The 17,967-nt window shown below is 39.2% G+C and overlaps 1 long non-coding RNA gene across 2 annotated transcripts in view; it reads left to right on the top strand.

The window, feature by feature from the left end:
* The window catches only part of LOC105498738 (uncharacterized), a 628,747-nt gene that overhangs the window by 286,318 nt on the left and 324,462 nt on the right, over window positions 1-17,967 (top strand). For both annotated transcript variants that reach the window (XR_011612393.1, XR_011612392.1), the window contains exons 2-3: window positions 1,131-1,205; window positions 9,293-9,361. This is a non-coding gene — a long non-coding RNA (uncharacterized lncRNA). The remainder of the gene's footprint in view (window positions 1-1,130; window positions 1,206-9,292; window positions 9,362-17,967) is intronic.

The following is a 17,967-nucleotide window of genomic DNA, read 5'->3' as shown; positions in this document are numbered from 1 at the left end:
CCCTGGTGCTACACAACACCTTGGGACCTCTCCTCCTTGTAGGAGTAATAATGACTAACACTGAATTTTCTTCAGTACAGTAGAATGAAGCTGTTATCAGATTGAATTTGACAAAGAAAATGTGGACATGTGACATACCTGAGTCTGTAATAAGATTTATTTGTGCTACACTCACTTGTATGTATGTATTTATGTATTTATTTACTTGAGTCAGGGTCTTGCTTTGTTGCCCAGACTGGAGTGCAGTGGCACGATCACACCTCACTGCAGCCTGAATCTTCCAGGCTCAAGTGATTTTCTCATCTCAGCCCCCCTTGTAGCTGGGACTGCAGGCCACCATGCTCGGGTGTTTTTTTTTTTTTCTTTCTGTCTTTTCTTTGTTTTTCTTTTTCAGCAGAGACAAGGTCTTGCTATGTTGTCCAGGCTGGTCTTGAACCTCTGAACTCAAGTAATTCTCCCATCTCAGCCTCCCAAAGTACTAGGATTACAGGTGCGAGCTGCCACACCCAGCTCTTTTTATTTTTGAATACTATAAATATCAGTCCATCTCCTAGGTGATATTGTCAGGCTTTGGACTGGGGGAGGTGGTCAATGATATAAAAGAAGCTTCCCTCCTGCCTTCAAGTTACTTATAACAGAGTCATAAACAGAGGCAAGGCTGTCACACTGATTTTTGTCAACTTTTATGAAATGCCTTAATAAATTCTAAGCACCATACTAATTGCTTTAACGGATAATGTCATTTAATCTTTGCAATAATTCTGCAAGACAGAAACTTTTATTCTCATTTTACAGATAAGGAAGTTGAGGTTTAGAAAGAGGGCAGCTTCCCAAATATCATGGAGCTGGTGAATGATCAAGCCAGGACCTGATCTGAGTCAATTTGATTCTGGTTTCTGTGCTCTTAATCCCAATTTTATACCGCTTTTGATAAGCTGTAAACTAGTTCATATAATTAAATGTGGCGGAGGGCGGGAAGAGGGAGTGAGCAAGTTCAAAAAGAAGAGTTTAGTGAAGGCTGGAGTGACCAGGGATGGGCTCATGAGGAGATGAGGTTTAAAATGAGTCATAGAATAGTAAGCTTGGAATATAACTTGAACACTGTCTAATTTGTTCACTGACCTTTACAGATATGGAAACTGAGCCCTCACACATGGACCAAATTCTGCCAAGCAGAGGATAAAGGCAGAACAACATGATTGAAGGTATGGAGGTGGGGTTGATTACAGCATAGTCATTTTTACAGTAAGAAATCAAGCCAGAACACAACAGAAAGTGATTTGGGCATAGATGTAAGTTACAGTCAACTCTGTAGGACAATGTGGTGTGCAGAAATTGTAGAGATCTGTGACTTGTAGGCCATAGCCCTGGACATTATCTCAAAATATGTTTCCGACCTTAGTGTCTTGAGTGTTTGTCAAAAATATTTATTTCTGGATCCCACGATATATCTAGGTCAGAAATTTTATCTTGATAGAAGTTGGTTTTTGGCATTTTTCACAGGCCCTTCACTCCAGCATCCTAGTGATTCAGATATTCACTGAAGATTAAAAACTATTGCTGTAGACAGTGGGGTCAGGTACATGGCAGTCACAGGAGATTCTGGGACAGAGAACAGGCCTATGAGAACTTACCATGTGGTAGAACATGGATTTGAGACTATCGTGATCAGCCCAGATATGGATGTCAGTTAGGATACAGCACAGGGCTTATGGTCTTGGGAACAGCCTAGTGTCTAAGAGAACAAATGGAAACAGCTGAATAAAGCTTCATTTGGAAAAAAAAAAAGAAAAACTAATAGACTTGGTGACCAGATAGATTAGAGTGTTCAAATCATTTACTAGTCCTGTCATCTGTACCTCATAAATAGTTCACAGCTGCTACTAGCTTTCTCCATTCTCTCATCTCAGGCCTACCTTACTGCTGCTGTCTTTGCTATTTTCCCTAACTTAATTCTTGTCTGCTGCCCCTGCCCTCATCTATTCCTCACTGTTGGGAGAGTGACGATTGTAAAATGCAAAACCTGCCATGTGACTGGTCTGCTTAAAAGTGTTTAACCCTTTTCTGTTGCTCTCAGAATAGCTTAAACTTCCTTAAAAAGCATACAGGGCCCTTCATGGTTTGTCTTTTATTACTTCTGAACTCCTTTTTCTCTTGCCACTCCTTGTACCTCTTGGTCTCAGCTATGCTAAACTTGGATATCCTTTTCACAACTCTGAATCTTTGCACATGCTCTGCTCTCTCTTTCTGGAACACTGTTCCCCTTCTCTCTTCTCTAGTGAACTTAGATTTCAAATCCTCCTGTAAGACTTCCTTGACAACCACCCTGCTCCAGATGGGTTTAGGACCTCCTCCTTTGTGTTCCCATTGCACTCTGTTTTTTCACCTAATGTACAAGCTCCTTGAGGGAAGGCCATGTCTTATTGACGGTTGTAACCTGGTACCTAATATGGTGTCTGGACCATATAGGTCCACATGAAATGTTTGTTCAATGAATGAACAAATGAGTAATCAAAAGAGAAGGAGGAGCCAAGGATTTCACGCCCCATTAACTGAAGGAATGATGATGTCAGAGCTCTTACTCATCTCTTCAACAAATTCTACCTTAGTCTTAAAGAAAATACAGGATCCTTTTCTTTGTCAGGGCAAAAACAGTAGTGACAATAACTTCAAAACCTGAACTACTTTAACTATACCTGTTTCCCGAGCACTTAGAAGTCGACAGCTCTTCCAATCAGAGGAGTAATGGTCAGATTGTGTATGACAAGACTGAACCTAGTATGTATCAATTCTATCTTGGATAAATCATGTCAAGACAGAGGACTACCCACTTTTTCATTAAACAGCAGGTTTTTGCTACTTAAAAAGAACCTTTTTTTCCACTGGGAGAGGGTAAGGCAGGGAACAGGATGCCTTGATCCTGGGAAGAAGCAGCAACCTACTTTGTGTGTTGACTTTCTGTTTGTGAGATATATAGTCAGCATTTCTAATGAATCTGCTCGAAGCGGCTGGAATATTATGATTTATAGCACCTTCCCACTCTCTATCATAGCATTTTATTAGATGGATGGGAAGCTGGTAGTAATGAGGTTAGGAATGAGAAAACATCCATCAAGCCTTGCTACATCTTCTCAGGAAAGACAACACACTATCTCATATGTCACAGGCAGTGATCTAGGTCACGATGATATAAAATGCATGATTAAAACCAAGCATTTGACACTAGATAATAGGCATCTAGTTAAAAAATAGCTCTAGTGTTCCCGACTTTTAATTAAACCCAACTCGTAAATATGCACTGTGGTAAATATACTGCAGAATGGGCCTTGTTTATATTCCACCACATAACAATTACCTCCAGAATGGGTGCTTTATTTCACTACATGGTGTTATTAGTCAGGCGATGGACTGAAATACAAATGTTAAGCCAGTGATGTCAGACAGGCATGCCAGAGCAGAATCATCCACCGACTCCTGCTGTCCCCTCCCACCTTCCTTGTTTTCATGCCTCCTTCCCTCTCCAATATCCTTTCACCCTCTCTACAAAGTTATCAATTTAAAATGAAACACATTTAGTCATTTCCAGCAATCTCTCACCATACCTTCGATTGCATCAGTGATAACTGGAAGAGAGAAGATGTTTTAAATGCATAACCATGGCATTCAGTAAATCTGTCCTATTAACAGGTTTATTCTTTGACAGATGATTCATTTCTGAGAAAGTTTTAAAGATATCAAATCTGGAACTAATTACTAATACTAATATAAATGCTAATGTAAAATTAGATGATGAGGGGGTGGGAAACAGGCTAATAAAGCAGTCTAAAATTTTTTTATTAAGTTCTTAGAAATTCTTGACTGATAGAATGGACCATGAACAGAACACTGGTGTAGGATCTCTGTCTCTCTGTGTCTCTCTCTCTCTCTCTCTCATCTATCTTTTAGAGGAGGGATCTTGCTCTGTTTCCCAGGCTGATATGAACTCCTGGGCTCAAGCAGTCCTCCTGCCTTAGCCTCTGAAGTAGCTGGGACTACACACATGTACCACTGTGCCAAGCCAGGCTCTAGATTTAACTCTAACATTAATTGATCATTTGACATTTATCTTGTCTGAAGATGAAACTTTGGTGAGTTTTCAAATTTGAAAAATGAGGGGATTAGTTAGGACCTTTTCTAATATCTCTTCCCTTTTAGTGTCTATGAATCTGTTAAATCAGTGTGTCCAAACTTCAATGTCGTACAGATCTCTTTGGGATCTTGTTAAGATGCAGATTTTGATTCAGCAGGTCTGAGATGGGACTTGAGATTCTGCATTTCTGACAGCCTCCCAGGAAATGCTGATGCCATTGGTCCACAGACTACACTTTGAGTAGCCAGTTGTTAAAATACAAGGATTATTTTTCACTGTTGCAACTTTTAAACTTCTGGGTCTTTCTTTTTCTCTCTCTCCAGTGTAATTACTTATTATTTGTGTAACGTCCATAGAACACCTACCTTCTTTAAATGGTATGTTAGAACTGCTATCTTTTGGCTAGCTATATTAAGATCATTTCTGAATATATGATTACCCTCATGAAGTTCAGTTCAATTTAGTTAATATTTCTCAAGTGTCACGATCTAATTTAGTAACCTATCCCTGTGATCAGACAACTCTCCGTCAAAGCAATTTCTCATCCCTTTAGATCCAACATGTTCACATTTAAGCTCGTTTATCTTTCTCTGATTTCAAAGGAGATGAGGAACAGCTCATCACCTGTGGAAGTCGTGTGTCCTAAATTGGCGTGGACAGACCATGTGCCTTACGGCAAGAAAATTCTGTGAATAAACAGGAAGCCAACCAGCCAGGCCTGTCCCCTAAGACTTGTGTCTTCCCAGAACGGAGGAGCAAATGGTTTCATACCCAGGATAGTCAGGCTGTTAACCAGCCACAAACAGCTGTGTCTGGGCTGTTCTGTGCTGCCTGTGTGCACTTGGAATAAGGAGAGTGTATTCTCTTCTTAGGCTGCTATGAAGAACTACTGGAGAATGGGTGATTTATAAAGGAAAGAGGTTTAATTAGACTCACAGTTCCGCATGGCTGGGGAGGCCTCAGGAAATTTACATTCATGTCAGAAGGCACCTCTTCACAGGGTGGCAGGAGAGCAAATGAGAGCCAAGTGAAGAGGGAAGCCCCTGGTGAAACCATCTGACCTTGTGAGAACTTACTATCACAGGAATAGGATGGGGGAAACCGCCCCCATGATTCAATTACCTCCCACCGGGTCCCTCCCATGACTCCTGGGGATTATGGAAACCACAATTCAAGAGGAGGTTTGGGTGGAGACACAGCCAAACCACATCAGAGAGTTTCTTCCTGCGTGAGATTTATATTTTATTTCTTTCTAATGTGAAGATTACACCTCTATTCTCCTTGCCTTTATTTTCATTCAGTTTTGATGTGATTGCTGTAATTATGTGTCAGCTATTACCAAGCACATTCTAATTACTCCATTTTTTTGCTAGGATTGCTGGTACTACATACCCTTTTGTTCATTAGTGAACTCTGAGGAGACTTCCTTGCACATGTCATGCTTTAGAGACAGTCTGATTTTACTTGATGAGTGATACTCAAAAGCACTATTATTTTGAACCAATTCACAAAATTAACATGTGATTTCAATTGGATTTTCCTAATGCAGTACAGCATTTTCCATTGCTAAATGTGTTATTGCTAGGAAAAAAAAATCAATGTCATTATTTAACAAGAGTACCAAAAAGAAAGAAAACAGTTATGAATCAATGTTGTGCTTTCAACTCTTAAAGATAGGAACCATGGTTTTTTAAATTCTCTTTTTTGTTTTCTTTTCTTTTCTTTTTTTTTTTTTTTTTTTTGAGACAGAGTCTCACTTTGTTGCCCAGACTGGAGTGCAGTGGCACAGTCCTGGCTCACTGCAATCTCTACCTACCAGGTTCAAGTGATTTTCCTGCGTCAGCCTCCCAGGTAGCTGGGATTACAAGCATGTGCAATCACACTCAGTTAATTTTTGTATTTTTAGTAGAGACAGGGTGTCACCATGTTGGCCAGGCTGATCTCGAACTCTTGACCTCAGGTGATCCACCCGCCTTGGCCTCCCAAAGTCGGCTGAGATTACAGGCATGAGCCACTGCACCCAGCCAAATTTTCTTTTCTTTTTTTTTTAAAGATAATTCTGAGTTCTTTATTGTTCTCAAACATACCTTCTACATGTACCTTCTTGGAGATGTCTCAAAAACTTTCTTTTATAACATACACAGCCCTGGTCCAGCACAGAATTTCACTGACATCTAGTCATTCCCCAACTGTCTGGATTATGCTTTTTAAAAAACTTTTAAGTTCAAAGGTACATGTGCAGGTTTGTTATACAGGTAGATTCATGTCACAGGGGTTTGTAGTATAGATTATTTAATAATGCAGGTATTAAGCCTAGTAACCATTAGTTATTTTTCCTGGTCCTCTCCCTCTTCCCCTCTTCCACCCTCAGGTAGGCCTCAGTGTCTGTGTTCCCCTCTATGTGTCCATGTGTTCTCATCATTTAGCTCCCACTTACAAGTGAGAACATGTGGCATTTGGTTTTCTGTTCTTGCATTAGTTTGCTATGGCTAATGGCCTCCAGCTCCATCCATGTTTTTGCAAAGGACATGATCTTGTTCTTTTTATAGCTGCGTAGTATCCATGTAACCAAAAAGCACTTGTACCCCAAAAGCTATTGAAATTTAAAAAATACTTTGAAAAGAAGGAAAAAATTAAAACATTTTTCAAAATAATAGAAAAAATAGAAGTACAATTTACAAAATTAAAAACTCATGTAACTGTACAACATGAAGAATAAGCCTAATGTAAAATCCTATGGACTTTAGTTCATAATGTATCACTTTTGGTTCATCAGTTGTAACAAGTATACCGTATTAATGGAAGATGTTAATTGTATGGAAAACTGTGTATGGGGTGCGTGTTGTGGGAGGTGGGAGAGTAAATGAGGGTGGAAGACAAAGGTGTTATTGGGAGTTTCCCAAACTTTCTGCTCTTTTTTTTTCTGTAAACCTACAACTGCCTAAAAGTCAAGTTTATTATCTTTACAAATATATAAACTATCACGATCCACACAATATTTATTACAAATTGTCCCATTCTTGAATATAGATTGCTGAACTGTTTTCCATTTTACACAAAGAACTTTGCAAATTCAGCTTCAATTTCCATTTTTGATTGAAAAACATCAGTACCTAATCACCTTTCCAGAAATTCTCAGGTAGCCAGCATGCTTCCAAAATCTTCTCAACTCTTTAGAATCTTCCCGAGTCCTTCCCCACATCATTCTTCATGTTTCAGCAACCTTATACTTCTTTTAGTACCCCAAACACAACAGGTTCTATACCATCTTGGCATATTTTGTAATTTTTCTCTTCATTTTCTTCAAATAGCTGGTTCTTTCTGATTTTCCAGGTCTGGATTTCACTGTTTCCCCGTGATAAGGTCTTCCAAGACCTTTCAATCTAAATTTGAGTTACCCTGAGCCCTGTATCCCCACCCCAAATATTTTCTATTATTATATTTTGTTGCCTTCATACCACTTACCACAATTTTAAATTACTTTTTTGTTTTCTTACTTATTCACCATTGTTCTTGCCCACTAGACTATAAGATCCCTAAGAGCCTGGAACCGTATATTTTGTTCATTAGTAATTACCCAGCACCCTGAGCAGTGCTAGGCACAGAGTAGAAGCTCAGCAATGGGGCAATTGATGGAGAAAATGATTTTAATATAAGATATGTAGGAGATAAAATAGTAAAAGTATATGTCATTAGTCACCTTTTTTGGTAATTAATTTGACAAACTTAATAAAATGGACAGTTTTCTTAAGGAAAATGTGAAGTGCTAAAAATAATGTAAGAGGGAACAGAAAATTTGAATATTCACAAAATAAATTAAGAAGGTTGTTAAAGAACTAACTCTGAAGAAAATACCAGGTAAAGAATATTTTAAGGATAATTTTCCCCAAACCTTCAAGGAAAAAAGCAATTTCTGTATTATTTTAAATGTTACTAAGCGTAGGAAAAGATGAATTGATCCCCAATTCAAATTTTATGAATAAAAAATATAGCCAGTTCTCTTAAGAACAAAGATTCAAAAATCCTAAATAAAAGTAATTCCAATATAGACTGTATTAAAATAATCTGCTATTAATATTTTATTAAGTTTAGAAAAAGATGAATTGTTCCCCAGTTCATTTTATGAATTGCAAAAATAGCTAGCTTACTTAGGAATAAAGATTCAAAACCCCTAAATAAATAATATCGACTGAAATACAACATTATATTAAAATACTAATACATTGTGCACATGCTGACTTTATCTGAGACTTGCAAAGAAATTGTAAAAGTAAAAAATTTATTAAAACAATTCATCATATTAAGAGATCATAGAAAAATTTTGTGATCATCTCAGTGTATGCTAAAAGGCATTTGTGAAATTCAATTTCAATGTATGAAGAAAATGTTTTGTGAAACAGTAATAGAAGGATATATATTTGGTATGAAGGAAAGTATTCTAAACCTAATGCAAATATTTAAACTAACTGTAAAAAACTAAAGGAAGAGTAGAGTAATATTTGAAAGTACATTTTACCCCATAAGTCTCAATTTCCTTACCTGTAAGATAGAAATAAAAAACAGAATCTATTTTATAGGGTTGTGGTGAAGATTATATGAAGTTTGTAAATAGCTTAGCACAGTACCTCGCACATAACAAACATTAAATTTGCATTTATTTTCCCTATTTATTATTAAAATACTGAGGGTAATTTCATTTTCAATAAGTATATAGACGCTTAAGGCAATTTAAAAGGAAAGGAGTGAAGCAAGATGGTCAGAAAAAGAGTATTATACTTGATTTTGGGTTGTGAGAGCCCAGAATAGTGAAGCTAAGGAGGGAGGGCCTTGGATTTAGAAGTTCACATTCCCAAACTTTGACACTGAATGACCTCATACTAAATCCATAAGCTGGGAAATGCTGAGGCCAGTTGACTAGACAAGAGGAACTATCATGGGAGTTACTCTGAGAAAGAACCAAAACACTGAATGTATTTCGCTTACCTAATCAAGCTAAACAAAGTATGTGTCTGGAGTCCTCACCTGGCCAGACTTTTTGAGAATCAAAATCATGTTGTCTGTGCCTTGAGACCTTGCTTGATAGTCATTTAGTTATAGGTTGAGGTAGTTTTGTGCCAATTTGGTGGTTTAAAATATCATACTCCATTTGATTCCGTTTTCTAGGGAAGATGCTTTTGTGATATATCCCAGCATGCTGATGACTCCAAGGAAGACCACTGGATACCTAGCAAGGTAAGAAAGAGAATAGTTTCTGTTCCGAGATTTTTAGGTTTGAGGCTGGCCTAGGTAGGCCACGTTGGGCTGGGGATGCTGGAGAGTTATCATCCCTGTGACAAATATATGCCTACTAATAATGCAGGTCAATATTATTATTTAGTTTTGTCTTAGAATGTTTAGTCAGTAATATAATACAAGAAATGGAAACTGTAAAAGTAATCATGTAATTCTTACTTATTATTTATAATTATGGATTATTAATTATATATTAGAAATATAATTATTTTTAATTTGTAGGATTGGTTACCTGGAAAAACTAAAAGAATTGATTGTAAGGCCCTGAGGTCTAATAGTAGAAATAGAGTTCAATAAGGGAATTCTCATATATAAGAATTCATAGAGTTCTTACAGATAGCAATAACTATCAAAAATATAAAGGAAAAAATGCCTTTCAGAATAACAACATAAATTTATTTAAGTGAAACTTGGGAGATCTCTTTTTAAAAAGTGCAAAACATTTAGTAAAGGACAAAAGAATTAAGTAGTTATCTACCCTATTCTCAGGTAGGAAGAATCAGGATTTAAAGATATCAGAGTGCCCTCAATTTATATCAGTTATGTAAGGTCAATAGTATAGTGCATTTTTGGTTCTACCTGATGAAATGATTTTGCAGTTATATAATATGATGAGCTATAATAACAGCTATAACATCAGTATAGAGAGGATAAGAGGTTTAATATATGCACTACCAAATATTAAAGTAAGTGATAAATATGCAATCAAAATAGTGTGTCAAGATTAGATCTATTAACAGAATAAAATCTAGTAATTGACACATATATATGTTAAAAACTGTATAGTAAGCAGAGGCTGGGTGTGGTGGCTCACACCTGTAATCCCAGCACTTTGGGAGGCTGAGGTGGCCAGATCATTTGCAACCAGGAGTTTGAGACCAGCCTGGCCAACATGTCGATACCCCATCTCTACTAAAAACACAAAAATTAGTCAGGTGTGGTGGCGGGAGGTGGAGGTTGCAGTGAGCTAAGATCATGCCACTGCACTCCAGCCTGGGCAACAGACTGAGACTGTCTCCCTTCAGAAAACCCCCAAAAATAAACCAAAAAAAGTGTATAGTAAGCAGAAATTATATTTAAAAAGGTACTGGAGATTTGGCTAATTAGTAACGACAACATAAGAAACAAATCAAACTATACTTTATATGATGAAATAACATTTAAATTTCAGATAGTTTATATATGTAAATATTAAAAATTAGATTACAAAGGTTACATTATAACCTTTGATTTATATGATATAAAATATATACTGTATTATATAACTTTATATTAGGATGTATTGTAAATTTATATGAATCAAAGATGTGGAAATCTTTTATAAACTTAATTCTTTCTTAAAAATTTATAAAACAGATGATTCAGATTCTGTAACTATTTAATGTTTTCTTAAATTCTTAAATTTAGGAAACTGAAATTTTAAATTAAAGAAAGTATACATTCTTAAAACTCACCGTAGTAAATAAGATATGAGGACCTGGAGGAAACCCAGAGAGACAGCAATTAAATGGGTCAAAATTAGCAAAGACAATTCTTCAGAGTCTGGAGATTCATCATGGGGTTTGCTACCTATTGAGGAATATTTATTTAATAAGATCTGTGGACTCTTTCATGAAGGTGTGGCAGTTGAGTTAGGGACTGCCCCTGTTTATTTACAACTCTGTGTTCTGGAAAAGCTGTTCTATTCAGCAACAGTTGAGTGCTAGATCCCATATCCCTCAATTTCCTTGGGTAGGAGAGCTATACCTGGTAGACTGGGAAGCTGGTAAACATTGGCACATCCGATTTTTCACAGCCCCGTGCTACAGAAGACGATATGAGTGGGTGGCAGCAGTGTCCGTTCCTCCATTTCCAACTCTTATAAGGTATATAGTATCTGGATGAGGAAACTGGTGAAAAATACAGTCCCTCAGCCTGGCGCGGTGGCTCACACCTGTAATCCCAGCACTTTGGGAGGCGGAGGCAGGCAGATCACGAGGTCAAGAGATCGAGACCATCCTGGCTAACACGGTGAAACCCCGTCTCTACTAAAAATACAAAAAAATTAGCCAGGCGCAGTGGCAGGGGCCTGTAGTCCCAGCTACTCGGGAGGCTGAGGCAGGAGAATGGCGTGAACCCCGGAAGCAGAGCTTGCAGTGAGCCGAGATTATACCACTGCACTCCAGCCTGGGTGACAGAGCGAGACTCCGTCTCAAAGAAAGAAAAAAATATTTGACAGTCCCTCAATTCTACACAGCTCTGTGTTGCGGGAGAGCTGCTCTACTGGGATTGGCAGCCAAGTGTCAGATCCCATCATCCCCAACTTCCTGGGGCAGAAAAGCTAATCTGGCTAGAATAGTAAGATGGCAAAACTCAGCAAATTTTATGCTCTTTGACTCTGGGCTGCAGAAGGTCTATACAGGGCTGTGATGGCAACTGGGTGGCAGAACCCCACCCCCACTATCCTCACACTCACACACTACTCCTTTTCTGTAGAGAGGATCCAGCTAGAGCGGTAAGTTCACTATTCTCTCTCAGGTCCTGCTTCATAACAAAATGTCTGCTTAGGGAAAGGGGAGAGTTAGAGAAATGCTAAAAGACTGGCCGTGACCCGTCTGTGCCAAAGATCCCCACAGTATTGCAATCAGACCGTGGAACAATTTATGCCTCAAGGTGTTAAAGCAATAGAGTGATCCACTAGCAATAAATGATGGATAACAGCTGGGTTGATACCAATAGAGTCAGACCTAGCAGAATCTTAACAGAGAGATTAAGGGAAGAAGAAAGTCAAAGAGAGCCTTGAAAAAACCATAGTTTTCCCTGGTGCCTAGGAAGACTGTGCACATGTCCAGGGCTACCTGCCTTGAGGAGCAACCAGAGAGACAGAACCATTAAGCTACCAGTTCCTGGTTGTATGCAGGGAAACTCATATACTTGGTAAACCATGAAAGCAATCTCTACCACATTCACAGATTGAAGAGTAAAAGGTGAAAACCCCACTGGTTCACGGGGCTTGTTAAAACCTCTGATCAATCAGCGTCTGATCACTAAATGGTGATAACACGGGATAACCTTCTAGGAAGCCAGGCCAAAAGATAAAAATAAAGAAAAAATATTTGAGTAGGAGCATCAGAGGCTGTATGCTGCAGAAAAAAATAGACTTTATTGAACTAGCCCAGCATCGCCATTAAGCAAATATAAAACAATCAACAAGAGAAGCCTCAGCTAGCCTGTGGACGTGGGTAAAATCAGTATGCAGAGCTGCTGCTATAGATAGACGCAGAGCAAGATGGCGGAATAGAAGGCTCCACTGATCGTCCCCTCTGCAAGGACGCCAAGTTAATAACTATCTACACAGAAGAAACACATTCATAAGAACCAAAAATCAGGTGAGCCCTCACAGTACCTGGTTTTAATGTCATGTCACTGAAAGAGGCACTAAAGAGATAGAAAAAGCAGTCCTGAATTGTGGACGCCACCACCTTCCCCCGAGGCAGCTGCAGCAGTGGGTGGTGTGGAAAACATTTCTGGGCGCTGGGGGAGAGAGAGCACAGCACTTACGAGGCGTTGAACTCCGTGCTGTCCTGTAAGAGCAGAAAGGAAAACTAGACCAAACTCAGCTGCTACCTGCCCATTGAGGGAGCATTTAAATCAGGCCTGGCCGAAGTGGAATCACAGTGGTCTGCCAAACTTGAGCTCTCATTTAACCTTACCACCATGGGCTACAGTGCCCTATGTCTCTAAATGAACTTGAAAGGCAGTCTAGGCAGTAAGGACTGCAACACCAACTCCTAGGTACTTCCTAGTGCTAAGCCAGGCTCAGACACAGTGGACTGGGGTGGGGGGCACATGACATTCTGAAACACCACTTGGGGCAACCAAGGGAGTCCTGGCATTACCCTTCCTCTAACCCCAGGCTGCACAGCTTACAGCTCCAAAGGAGACCTCTTTCTTCCACTTGAGGGGAGGAGAGGGAAGAGTCAGGAGGACTATCTTTTGCATCTTGGATACCAGCTCACCCACAGGGCACCAGTCAGAGTTGTGAGGCCACCATTCCAGGTCCTAGCTCCAAGATGACATTTCTAGATATACTGTGGGTCAGAAGGGTACCCACTACCTTGAAGGAAAGAACCCAGTCCTGGCAACATTCATCACCTGCTAACTGAAGAGCCTTTGGGCCCCAAATAAGCAGCAGGGATACCGAGGTACTACCTCAAGGGCCTTAGGTGAGCCTCTGATACTTAACTAGTTTCAGGTGAGACACAGCACATTACCAAGTGTGGTGGCTATGTGGCATAACTCCTTTTGCTTGAGAAAAGCAGGGGGAAATGTGAAGGAGGATTTGTCTTGCACCTTAGGTAACAGCACACGGCCACAGGATTATAGAACACCAACTGAGTTCTTGGGGTTTCTGATTTCAGAACTTGATTCCTGGATAGCATTTCTGGACCTGCCCTGGGCCAGAGGGGAGCCCACTACCCTGAAAAGTGAGTCCCACACCAGGCAGCATTCATGAGAAGCTGACTTAAGAGTCCTTGAGCCTTAAGGGAACATTGGTGGTAATCTGGCATTATTCATCATGGCCTGGGGTAGTGGTGGCTTCGGGGTGAGACTCCTCTGCCTTTGGGAAGGGGAGGGAAGAGTGGGAAAGACTGCATCTTGTGGTTTGACTGCTAGCTGATTCACTGTACAATAGAACACCAGGCAGAATTCTAAGGTTTTTGACTCTAGTTCCTGACTTCTGGATGGCACCTCCAGACCCACTCAGGGGCTAGGGAACTTCACTGCTCTGAAAGGAAGGACACAGTCCTGGCTGGCTTTGCCCCAGCTGATTGTAGAGCCCCAGGGCCCAAAGCAAACATTGGCAGTAGCCAGGGAATGATAACAGCAGGCATTAAATGAGACCCAGTGATATACTGGCTTCAGGTATGACCCAGTGCAGTCGTAGTGGTGGTGGCCACAGGAGTGCTTGTGTTACTCCACATCCAGCTTTAGGTCAGAACAGAAAGAAAAAGAGACTATTTGTTTGGGATACAGTAAGGGAAGAGAACAAGAGTCTCTGACTGGTATTCCAGATAATTCTCCCAGATCTTGTCCAAGATCATCAAGGCAGTACCTCTATGAATCTGCATAATCACAGCATTACTGGGCTTAGGGGTGCCTCTTAATGTGGATGTAGCTTAGAACACAACACTCAAGTCCTTTCAAATATCTGAAAAGCCTTCCCAAGAAGGACAGGTACAAATAAGCCCAGACAGTGAAGACTACAATCAATATCTAACTCTTCATTGCCCAGACACTGAAGAACATCTACTAGCATCAGCATCATCCAGGAAAACATGACCTCACCAAGTGAACTAAATAAGGCACCAGGGACCAATCTTGGAGAAACAGATATGTGACCTTTCAGACAAAGAATTCAAAATAGCTGTGATATGGTTTTGCTGTGTCCCCACCCAAATCTCATCTTGAATTGTAACTCTCATAATTTCCATGTGTTGTGGGAGGGACCCAGTGGGACGTAATTGAATCATGAGGGCAGGTCTTTCCCTTGCTATTCTCATGATAGTGAATAAGTCTCATGAGACCAGATGGTTTTATAAAGGTGGATTTTCTGGCACAAGCTTTTCTCTTGTCTGCTGCCATGATTGTGAGGCCTCCCTAGCCACGTGGAACTGCTGAGAGTCCATTAAACCTCTTTCTTTTGTAAATTGCCCAATCATAGGTGTCTTTGTCAGCAGTGTGAAAATTGACTAATACAAGCTGTTTTGAAGAAACTTAAAAGAAATGCAAGATAACACTGAGAAGGAATTCAGAAGTCTATCAGATACATTTAACAAAGATATTGAAATAATTAAAAAGAGTCCAGCAGAGGCTGGGTGCGGTGGCTCAAGCCTGTAATCCCAGCACTTTGGGAGGCCGAGAAGGGCAGATCACGAGGTCAGGAGATCAAGACCATCCTGGCTAACATGGTGAAACCCCATCTCTACTAAAAAAAATACAAAAAACTAGCCGGCATGGTGGCAGATGCCTGTAGTCCCAGCTACTTCGGAGGCTGAGGCAGGAGAATGGTGTGAACCTGGGAGGCGGAGCTTGCAGTGAGCTGAGATCCGGCCACTGCACTCCAGCCTGGGCGACAGAGCGAGACTCCGACTCAAAAAAAAAAAAAAAAAAAAAAAAAAGTCCAGCAGAAATTCTGGAGCTAAAAAATGCAATTGGCATGCTGAAGAATGCATGAAAGACCTTTAATAGCACAATTGGTCAAGCAGAAAAATTAGTGTACCTGAAGACAGGCTATTTGAAAATACACAGTCAGAGGAGACAGAAAAATGAAGGATATGTACAGGATCTAAAAAATTGCCCCAAAAGGGAAAAACTAAGAGTTATTGGCTTTAAAGAGGAGGTAGAAAAAGATATATGGCTGGGCATGGTGACTCACACCTGTATCCCAGCACTATGGGAGGCCATGGTAGGTGGATCACCTGAGGTCAGAAGTTTGAGACCAGCCTGGTCAACCGTAGCCAACATGATGAAATCCTGTCTCTACTAAAAATATAACACCACCAAAAAATTAGCCAGGCGTGGTGGTACATGCCTGTAATCCCAGCTACTTGGGAAGCCGAATTGCTTGAACCCAGGAGTTAGAGGTTGCAGTGAGGTGAGATTATGCCACTGCACTTCAGCTTGGTGACAGAGCAAGACTCCATATCAAAAAAAAAAAAAAAAAAAAAAAAAAAAAAGAGCGAGATGTGGGTAGAAAGTTTATTCAAAGGAATAATAACAAAGAACTTCCAAAACCTAGAGAAATACATCAATATCCAAGTAAAAGAAGGTTATAGAACACCAGGCAGATTTAACCCAAAAAAGACTACCTTGAGGCATTTAGTAATCAGACTCCCAGAAGTTAAGGTTAAAGAAAGGATCCTAAAAGCAGGAAAAGACAACATGAAATGGAGATCCAATATGTCTGTCAGCAGACTTTTCAGGTCAAGAAACAATGTCATGACATTTAAAGTGCTGAAGGAAAACAACTTTGACCCTGGAATAGTATATCTGACAAAAATATTCTTCAAACATGAAGGAGAAATAAAGACTTTCCCAGACAAACAAAAGCTGAGGGATTTCATCAGTATCAGGCCTGTCTTAAAACAAATGCAAAAGGGAGTATTTCAGTCAGAAATAAAAGGATGTTAATGAACAATACATTGTCTGAAGGTACAAAACTCACTGGTAGTGATAAGTACCTAGAAAAATACCACTGTAACTGGTGTGTAAACTACTGTGATACTAAGTACAAAGACTAAATGAAGAACCAATCAAAAATATTAACTACAACTTCATAAGACATAATTAGTACAATAAGATATAAATACAGATAACAAAGTTAAAAAGCAGGGGAATAAAGTCAATGCATAGAGTTTTAATTTTCTTTTTGCTTGTTTATTTGTTAATACAAACTGTGTTGTTATCAGGTTAAAATAATTGGTTATAAGTTAGTATCTGCAAGCCTCGTGGTAACCTCTAACCAGAAAAACATACAATGGATACACACAAAAAAATAAAAAGTAAGAAATTATATCACCAGATAAAATCACATTTCACTAGAGGAAGACAGAAAGGAAAGAAAGAAGAGAAGACCGCAGAACAACCAGAAAATAAGCAGCAAGATGGCTAGAGTAAATTTTTACTTATCAATAATAACATTGAATGTAAATAGACTAAACTCTCCAATCAAAAGACACAGGGTGGCTGAATGGATGAAAAAAACAAAACCCTTTAATCTCTTGCCTGCAAGAAACACTTTGCCTATAAAGACACACATAGATTGACAATAAAGGGATGAAAAATGATATTCTATGCCAAAGGAAACAAAAAGAGCAGAAGTAGCTATACTTATATCAGACAAAATAGATTTCAAGAGAAAAACTATAAGAAAAGACAAAGAGGATCAATGTATAATGATAATGGGGTCATTTCAGCAGGAGAATGTAACAATTGAAAATATATATGCACCCAACACTGGAGCATCTAGATATATAAAGCAAATATTATTAGAGTTAGAGATAGACCCCAATACAATAATAGCTGGAGACATCAACACCCAACTTTCAGCATTGGACAGATGTTCCAGACAGATAATCAGTAAAGAAACATCAGACTTAATCTGCATTACGGGAAGACCAAATGGATCTAATACAGATATTTACAGAACATTTCATTCCACGACTGAAGAATACACATTCTTTTCCTCAACACATGGATCATTCTCAAGGAGAGATGATATGTTAGGTCACAAAACAAGTCTTAAAACATTGAGAAGACAGAAATAATATCAAGCATCTTTTCTGACCACAATGGAACAGGAAAAGAAATAACAAGAGGGATTTTGGAAACTATACAAATACATGGAAGTTAAACAAAATGCTCCTGAATGACTGGTGGGTCAATGAAGAAATTAAGAGGAAATTGAAAAATTTCAGAGGGACATTATGTAATAATAAAAAGATTAGTCCAACAGGAAAATATCACAATCCTAAAGATAGATGCACCTAAGACTGGAGCTCCCA

The sequence above is a fragment of the Macaca nemestrina genome, chromosome 14, assembly GCF_043159975.1.
Source record: "Macaca nemestrina isolate mMacNem1 chromosome 14, mMacNem.hap1, whole genome shotgun sequence".
Taxonomy (NCBI): domain Eukaryota; kingdom Metazoa; phylum Chordata; class Mammalia; order Primates; family Cercopithecidae; genus Macaca; species Macaca nemestrina.
The sequence above is the reverse complement of the archived record's forward strand: the minus strand, read 5'-3'. Positions and strand labels throughout refer to the sequence as shown.